We start from the raw sequence: 8,255 nt of genomic DNA, 5'->3' as shown, positions 1-8,255 counted from the left end.
AATAACTTCACTGGTGAAACCTAAAACCAGGTGAGCTGCATTGGTGCTGTCTGCTAGCACTGGAGGTAGCATGTCAAAAATTAAATATACTGCCGCAAAGCAGCAAAATTGGACAGTCTATCAGGATATGGTCCACTGTAAGGTGGGCACCACATCAGCAGTAGGTGGCTGCTCATGTCAGGGAATGTGGCCATATGTCAGCCAAATGTTGCCAATGCATAGCCAACAACAGACAGTGGATTCCCTGTGAGAATTGCAAAGGGAGATTGTCACATGGTTTGGTCTCCTTTATTGCCCTCGACTTGTTTGGGGAGTCTAGGGTGGACCACTTTTGAGATCCCCATTTCCAAAACTGACATGCAGTTAGATAACTTTGCTAATCAGTCACTATGATCATTTCCTGGGAACCAAATACGTCTAGGGGTCCAAACATAAATGAATGGGCTGTCCACTTGATGGAGGTCAGAGAGAAGATCTTGGTACTTGTGGCTAATGAGTGACAAGGGTAGGACTGGTCTGTGGCTTGAAGGCTGCTCAGGGAGTTGCTGCAGATTAGAAGCATCTTCCCAATGCAAGAATGAGAATAGCTAATGGTTTGTTTGATGGCCACCAATACAGCAGTGAAGACACTGCATCCATTCAGCAGGGAGCATAGTTCATTGTAACTTCATGTGTGTGTGTGCAAAATGGGTTCACCCATCGACTGTTGAGCCATCAGTGTATAGCACTTATGAACAGCCATTGAGGACAGCTAGCAATAGGTGGCAAACAACCATGGGGTCAACTGTATCTTTTGGTCCAAAGGATAAATCGAGACAGATCGAAAGTTGGGGTACATGCCATGTGGGTGTACACGATTGTTCCCTGACAAGAGGCAACAGTGGGGAAAGTTAGAGTTCTGAGCAGAGACACTGTAGTCAAACTGCAATTTTGACTCCAGTTCTGGGTCTCTGTTGTGGGAGGTGGGTTTCCCTACTAGGAAACAGAACAGTCTCTGTTGTGGGAGGTGGGTTTCCCTACTAGGAAACAGAACACAGTAGTTCAGATACTTAGGGGAGCAATAAACACGCATGTCATAACTGAGTAGCTGTTGTTGACACCTCATCGATAGTGGAAGCACCCCAGCCTCTCAAAGTAGGCTGTTTACAGGGCTAGTCCAAAAAACTCCTGCTGTAAGTTGGACCCCACATTGGTGTATCAGGTCTAGTGGTCACAATGCTGAGGGTGATGGCAAACCATATGCCAAACTCTAATAATCAAGATGGGACAGTATCATGGCTTTTTATAGCTGCAGAAGGGTATTGCTGTCTGTACCCCTGTTGGTGTTACTGAGGCAGCAAAATGTATCCAGGTGTAGCCAGCACTTTAGCTGGGAAAGTCATATCAACTTCACATGAAAGACCAGTCCCAAAAAACAGTAAGTCTCCACCACATTGAATAATCAGTCCCCAAGATAACGTTCTAGTTACAGATGAATAGTATGATATTGACAGAACTGCATGACGGAAGGCTTGGCAGATGTGGGTGAGGGCCCATGGCTACACCTTTCGAATCGTGCCCTTAAGTCGGCATTCAGCAACATCCACACAAGGGGAGCAATAGTAAAAGCAAAAGTCAGCATACGAGGAGGGTGATACTGAAGGCACCACAGCTGCTGCTTGACTGCTGATGGCAACTGGAAAGAGAGGGACACTCAACACAAAGCCCTGTGGGGCCACATTCTCTTGGATATGGGGGTTAATGAGGGAAGCACCAATTTGAAAATGGAAAATATGGTGCAACAATAAGTTCTGGACAAAACTTGTGAGATGAGGCTGGAAACCACATTCAAATGAGTTAGTGACAATATGGCATTGCCACGTGATGACGTAAATCTTTTGTTGCTGAAAGAAGACAGCAATAAGGCACTGACTTAAGTCGAAAGCTGTCCACATGGCAGACTCCAGGCAAACCAAGATAGCAGTGGCACGGCCATGGTGGAAACTGCCCTGTGACAGAGCCATAAGGCCCACAGACTGAAGGAGCTGAAACAACTGCTGGCTCACCGTGAATTTGAGAAACTTACAGAGAACATTGTTGAGACTAATTCAGCCCAGGTCTAGCATCTCTAGGGGATGCTTACCCGGTTTCAGACTCGAGACGATAATGCTTTCTCCCCATTGACATGGGACATCGCCCTTGCTCCAGATACAGTTGAAGATGGTAAGGAGATGATGCTGACAACCCACTGCCATGTGTTTCAGATACAGTCTGCCCCTGGGGCTGTATCAGAGCTAAGGGCTTGGGCACTAAAAAAATTCCCACTCCCTGAACGCAGCATTATAGGATTCCAAGTGAAAGATAAGGTATTCGCTCCAACAGCTGTTTAATGACACAAAAGGCAGGCTGATTTTTCTGATACAGAGGTTCGAGCATAATGAAGAGCAAAATGCTTGGCGACAGCATTTGGGTCAGTGAAAGCAACACCATTCTAGGAATTACAAGGTACACCTGCAGGTGACTGGCAGCAGTAGAGGTGTCTGATCTGCACTCAAACCCACGACAGTCGTGTATATGGACCAATGGTTGAAACATACCATTCCCAGCAGTCATGCTTCCATCGTTTTATTAGGTGGTTGACCCGGATATGGAGCCATTTAAATCAATGAGTTCCATCGATGGATCCCACTTATGGTGTTGCAGAGCCTACCTGTGATTTCCAGTTGCCCCTGAGATTTGCGAGATCCTCCAAGATACTATCTTAGGATGGGGGGATCCCGAAAACTAGGGGATCGCTCAGTTAGCTGCCAACAGAATGGCAGCAGTTGAACTCTGAGCAGACATGGCCATGCTTCCATGTAGCAGGAAGCTAAGAATGACACTGGAGGTGAAAGCATCCTAGTCAACTTTGCTTAGAGCCCGTCTGGGAGGTGAACAGGGGAGTGATGCTGAGGGAGGGCCAAGAAGACTGCCACACAGATCATCTTGGACTCTCCAGTGTATCAGATGGTAGAAGACCAGGCCTGCAAATAGAAAGATCAATGACCAAGTAAGTCCCATGTGCCATACTTGTTTGGGGGTATGAGAAAGACTGAGAGATTTGCCATTAAGTTTTTGATGTCTTTATCACAGCCAGTGATTTCTCACCCCACAACTGGTTGTTGACACTGAAGCATCCAATGTTAAGAAAGGGGCAGAGAGCTGAGAAACCAATGTAGACAATACATTCTGTAGCACTTTGCCATTGGGAATGAGATAAACATTTCAGGTGGTAATATCCTTAAATGCCCTTAACCTAAATCCACAGCCTCCACATTCATATCAAGAGGCACAAGTTTGCTTTACTGAAAATATCTGCAAACTCCATCCTACAGCGTATCATAGTCAGCATGATTCTTAAAATATCCCCAGTAGTCACAAAGGGCAGAGGTCCTCATTGCTCGAAACTAAGTTTCCTGAAGGCCAGTGCAGGAATCAGGGAGGAGCTTTACAGATATATTAGTTCAGCCAGGTGGTGAAACAAATTGCTATAAATCTGTAGCACACAACTGTCATACATGCAAGATGTACACACTCATACTTTTTCTTCGCCTCTTGGTATATTAGTCTATCTGAAAGATGGTGCAGTAGAGAGAATGGTGCTCCCTATGGATGACACGTGCCCGATTTTCGTACATCTGAAGTACTGCATTAAAGGGGGAGGGGGGGGGGGGGGGGAGAGACAGTTTACTGTCATATCGGTATACCATCACTTTGGTGTTTTCAGGCAACGAATTGCCTTCAAACGCCAAGGTAATGGCCCCAGTACCAACACTGTTCTCCTATCGCACCCTGTGGACATGATGGACAAAGTGTACACCTGGCCGCTCCAAGTTTTACTCCAAGAGCATGTAGTTCATCAAAGACTGCAAGAGGTGGTCATGATGTAAAATGATGCCTTGAACAATATTTAGACTATTATGGATAGTGATACTCACCAGAGCGTCACCCATCTTGTCACAAGCAACTAATGCCCGTGAATGGCCAGGGGATGATGTTTTAGTAAAAATTTGCCCATTCTTCATTTTGGAGATTGCTACAACTTCTTCAAACTTGCCCTCTACATTCTCTACAAAGAATGAAGGATTTGTGGCCAAAAAATAATCCCAATCTGTCCTTGTAGAAACCAAGTACTTAGGAGAGAATTCCTCTGCTTGTCACTTGGGATTGTATCCTTCTGCACTGAACGATTTCTTTCCTTCTGAAGAGACTGCTGGTGCCATGTGACCACCAGCAGGATAAAGCTTCATGTGCAAGTTACCTGCCATGGTGCCACTCACTCCATATTGGGGCTCTCCCCATGGGCACCACCCAGCCTCAGCAATTGTTACCTGGCATGTAATCCATTGCTCCGAGTCCTCATGCCCCAGTTCTGACTGGCACATACTGCTTGGCATACATGGGGAGTTTCCAGCTCATGCACCAACAGTGAGATCCCTGCATGATCAGGTGTGTGACAACACTCTCCCCCCCCCCCCCCCCAAAAAAAAGAAAGAAACAGGATGGCTACCATGTTGAGATTTGGATTTGGGCATATTACCTTACTGGAAAGGAAGTGTGGTAAGGCGGAAGGGCACAAAACTGGAATATACACCACATTGGGCGACCTTCCCTGCATGATGCCTTATGTAGCCACGCATGTACCCACTAAAGAGTTGTAATGCCCTGGGGTAAGGGGGCGGGGGGGGGGGGGGGTAGCCGACATTAAGTTACATCAAACTCATTATTTAAGTTTACGTCTGATTTTCCATTTTGTTAGTGGCTTTTAACTTCATTTACTTTACTACGAATTTTTTGTTGCTTAAGATATATTTTTTGCGATAATTAAACCAAAATGTGGCTGTAGTGAAACATGCCAGAGTAACTAAGAGGAAATGGCCAGTCCTGTTTAACCACAGGAAATAACTTTGCTCTATTTTTAGAGAGTAATATAGCAATTCTACATTTATGTGCACACACTGTAAAGCATACACCATAGAATACTTCTCACTGTACCAGTCATAGGCTTTTTACTGTTCCATTCACATATGGGGAGCAGGAAGAGAGATTGCTTAAAAGCGTCTGTTTGTACTGTTGTTAATAATCTCATCTTCTCGATACCCGAGAAATACGCAAGAGGTTGTAGTATATTCCTGGATTTGTGATTAAAAGTCTGTTCTTGAAACATCGTAAGTATGCTTTCATGCAACGGTTTGCATCCAACTTGAAACGTCTGCCAGTTCTTGTTCTTCATCTTCATGCTGCCTTTCTTTGTAATGGTCAATATCACATTTGTCCTAACTGTATGGGTGCTACGCAACTTGGTAGTAGCCTAGGACCGATCACACAAGTGTTTTGTACAAAATCTCCTTAGTAGATTGATTAAACATCATAGCATTTTACATATGAACTGAAAAATGTCACCTGATTTACTCGTAACTAGGGCTTATGTGTTTGTTCCTTTTCGTATACCAACAGTACAGACTGTTGTGCCCAGGTATTTGTACAAGTTGACCGAATCCAGTTGACTCGCTGATATTGCAGTTACATGAGACTGTTTTATTTATTTATTTGTGGATGATTTTATACTTCTGAACATTAGATGCAAGTTGCCAACCTCTGCACTTCTTTGAAATCTTATCAAGCTTTGACTGTACATTTGTGCATATTTTCTCTGACAGCAATTTATTATACATAACTGCTTCTTCTGTGTATCGTCTGTGGCTACTACTGTCTGCTAGGTCATTAATATATACCATTAACAGAAAGGATACGAACAACAGCCGAGGATTCACACAGAAATTTCTTCACCTAAATGGAAAAATTGCTAACTTGGCATGAACAGTCATTGTGCCCCATCATGACGAAAATAGTATCGAACTATGGAGCATGGAGTACAATATATAAGCATATTTTTTTGCTATAGGAAATGAGTTCATTGTGAAGAATACTCTATCTTTTTTGCAGCCCAACATTCAGCACTCCTTAACAGATCCAGTTTCCAAAACGCATCAAAGAAATATATTGGCTAACCAGACAAATATGACAAGCAGCAAAGGAAAATACATTCACAACCACTGGTTAGCTCCTTAAGTTTCATAAACTTGCACCAAAAGTGAACCAGTGTGCCAATCATAGAGGGATGTGTTTGAGATTTCTTGAGTTCACAGAAATTTAGCAGTGCCGACCATAAAGGAATGTACCACCCAATTGGAAAAACAGGCTGTACATCAATTACTACTCAACATTTATGAAAACTATGTAACTGATATTTGCAAGGAATAAAGACTTTCAAATTATATTTATATTCATGACAGAGTTAGGTGAAGTAGTGGTTAGGGCGCTCGACCAATATTCAAAAGGGACAGGGTTTGATTCTTCATCCAGCCATCCATATTAGGTTTCCTGAAGTCTTCTCTAAATGATTCAGCCAAAAGCCAAAAAAGTTCCACTGAATATTCTGCCTCATCCCTGTTTTATACAAATAGTGTACACAAAAGAATTTGTAGTAAAATATGTAAGAAGACTCCGCAGGTGTGACAGCTGAATAAAAACAATGGGAAATAAAAATACATGCAGTAACACCAAACACCATATTCTGCAACATGTGTGTTTATTCCACCATTCCACACTGTCTTATTATCCACGACACTTCAACATAAAGTACAACAGTTGAACAGTACTCTACTATAGGAAATCCTGTGGAGTGGATTCAACCACCTAGTTGGAAAGGATCTCCTTCCTCTGTGCTCGTTGGTCCCTTCCCATGTGGACATGTGAGAGTTGTCATGTATGAATTTGTAGACTGTAGGTGCTGAATAGTGTGGTGTTACATATGTGTTGTATGATGCTGATGGATAGGAGAGGGTGACGCACAGTGCCAGCAAATATCTGATCCTCTAGAATAGCACCGAAGGGTTCCAATCTGTCAGACGAATCACCATCAATCATATCATAAGCCCTCACTTCATGAGACTCTGAGGACGGTTTCAAATTTAATCCAGGATTGGAGCAAGGACATGTGATCAGGAACTTTACTCCACAATCTCTAGACCCTTTACCAGCAAAATATTTGTAGTGAAAATTTCATCCCACACCAGGATTTAAACTGGCATATCTCCAAATTGATACCATCATACAGGCATGCGTTAGAGACTTCGGTTACAGAAGCTGGTAGTACTGCTCTGTACATGAGAGCAGTCATTGGTTAGTGAAAGGACAGATGCAGTAAATGTATGGATAATATAGTGTTGCAGTATTTTTTACTATAAAGACTGGGGGCAGGGATGATGAAAGAAGGTTTCCTATAGCAGCACATTTACATGTGACATGCAGTTGATTTAATACTTTTACTGTGTTCACCTAATACTTACACTACAACCCATGGGCACACGAAGGGCAGCAGACAAAAAACACTGCAAATTCCTCATACGAATAACCTAAATATGTTCAGCACGAACAACAAAAATTCTGTTCTGAAGGGTAGCTGGAGTAATTTTTATCTACATAAAAAACATAATTACTCTATTTAGTGTGATCATCAAATGGAAAATTTAGGTAATAAGGTACTGGCAGCATGGAATGTGCACAAAAAACTAAATTTATAAAAAAAAATTGTTGAATTCTAGACTCTTAGTCTTTTACACTGACCAGGCAGACAGGTTTTAGGAAACTGTCAATGCGAGTCCCCATCTTTACCACAGAAATATCACACATAAACAGCTAATACACAAGAAATGCAACAAAATGTGTGTGATTTGCAAACAAGTGGCATATATAACTTCATCACAGCATGTTAAATGATAATGCAGTGACAGGAATCAGACAGGCCACAGCCTGGCAAATCCATAGTGGAAAAAATGATTGTTCTTTAGTTTTTCTGTAAATTTGGAAAAATTAACTTTAAAGTTCCTTTTTACTGATTCAAGCTGAATTCTTCTTCTTCTCCTCCTCCTGAAGCCATCCTGGACAGGTGATGGATTGGTATCCTGCACAGTAATGGGGGTTTGCTTCAAACTCAAAGTTGTGTTATGTAAACTGCAAAATACAATTCCAACCCAGACTAAATCCTTTGTGATTTACAGGAGGGTGGTGACTAAGTCATCCTACCTGGGGACTCTCAGGAACACATGAAACACTGGCAGTTAACACAGGAAAGCGCTATCATACCATATGCAAGAACACAAGTAACAATGAACAAAAAGAAACAGAGATGAAAATGGTGAAAGATTATCAGAGATGTGAAGTGGCGTGAAATG

The sequence above is a fragment of the Schistocerca serialis genome, chromosome 4, assembly GCF_023864345.2.
Source record: "Schistocerca serialis cubense isolate TAMUIC-IGC-003099 chromosome 4, iqSchSeri2.2, whole genome shotgun sequence".
NCBI lineage: Eukaryota > Metazoa > Arthropoda > Insecta > Orthoptera > Acrididae > Schistocerca > Schistocerca serialis.
Note: the sequence above shows the minus strand (reverse complement) of the source record.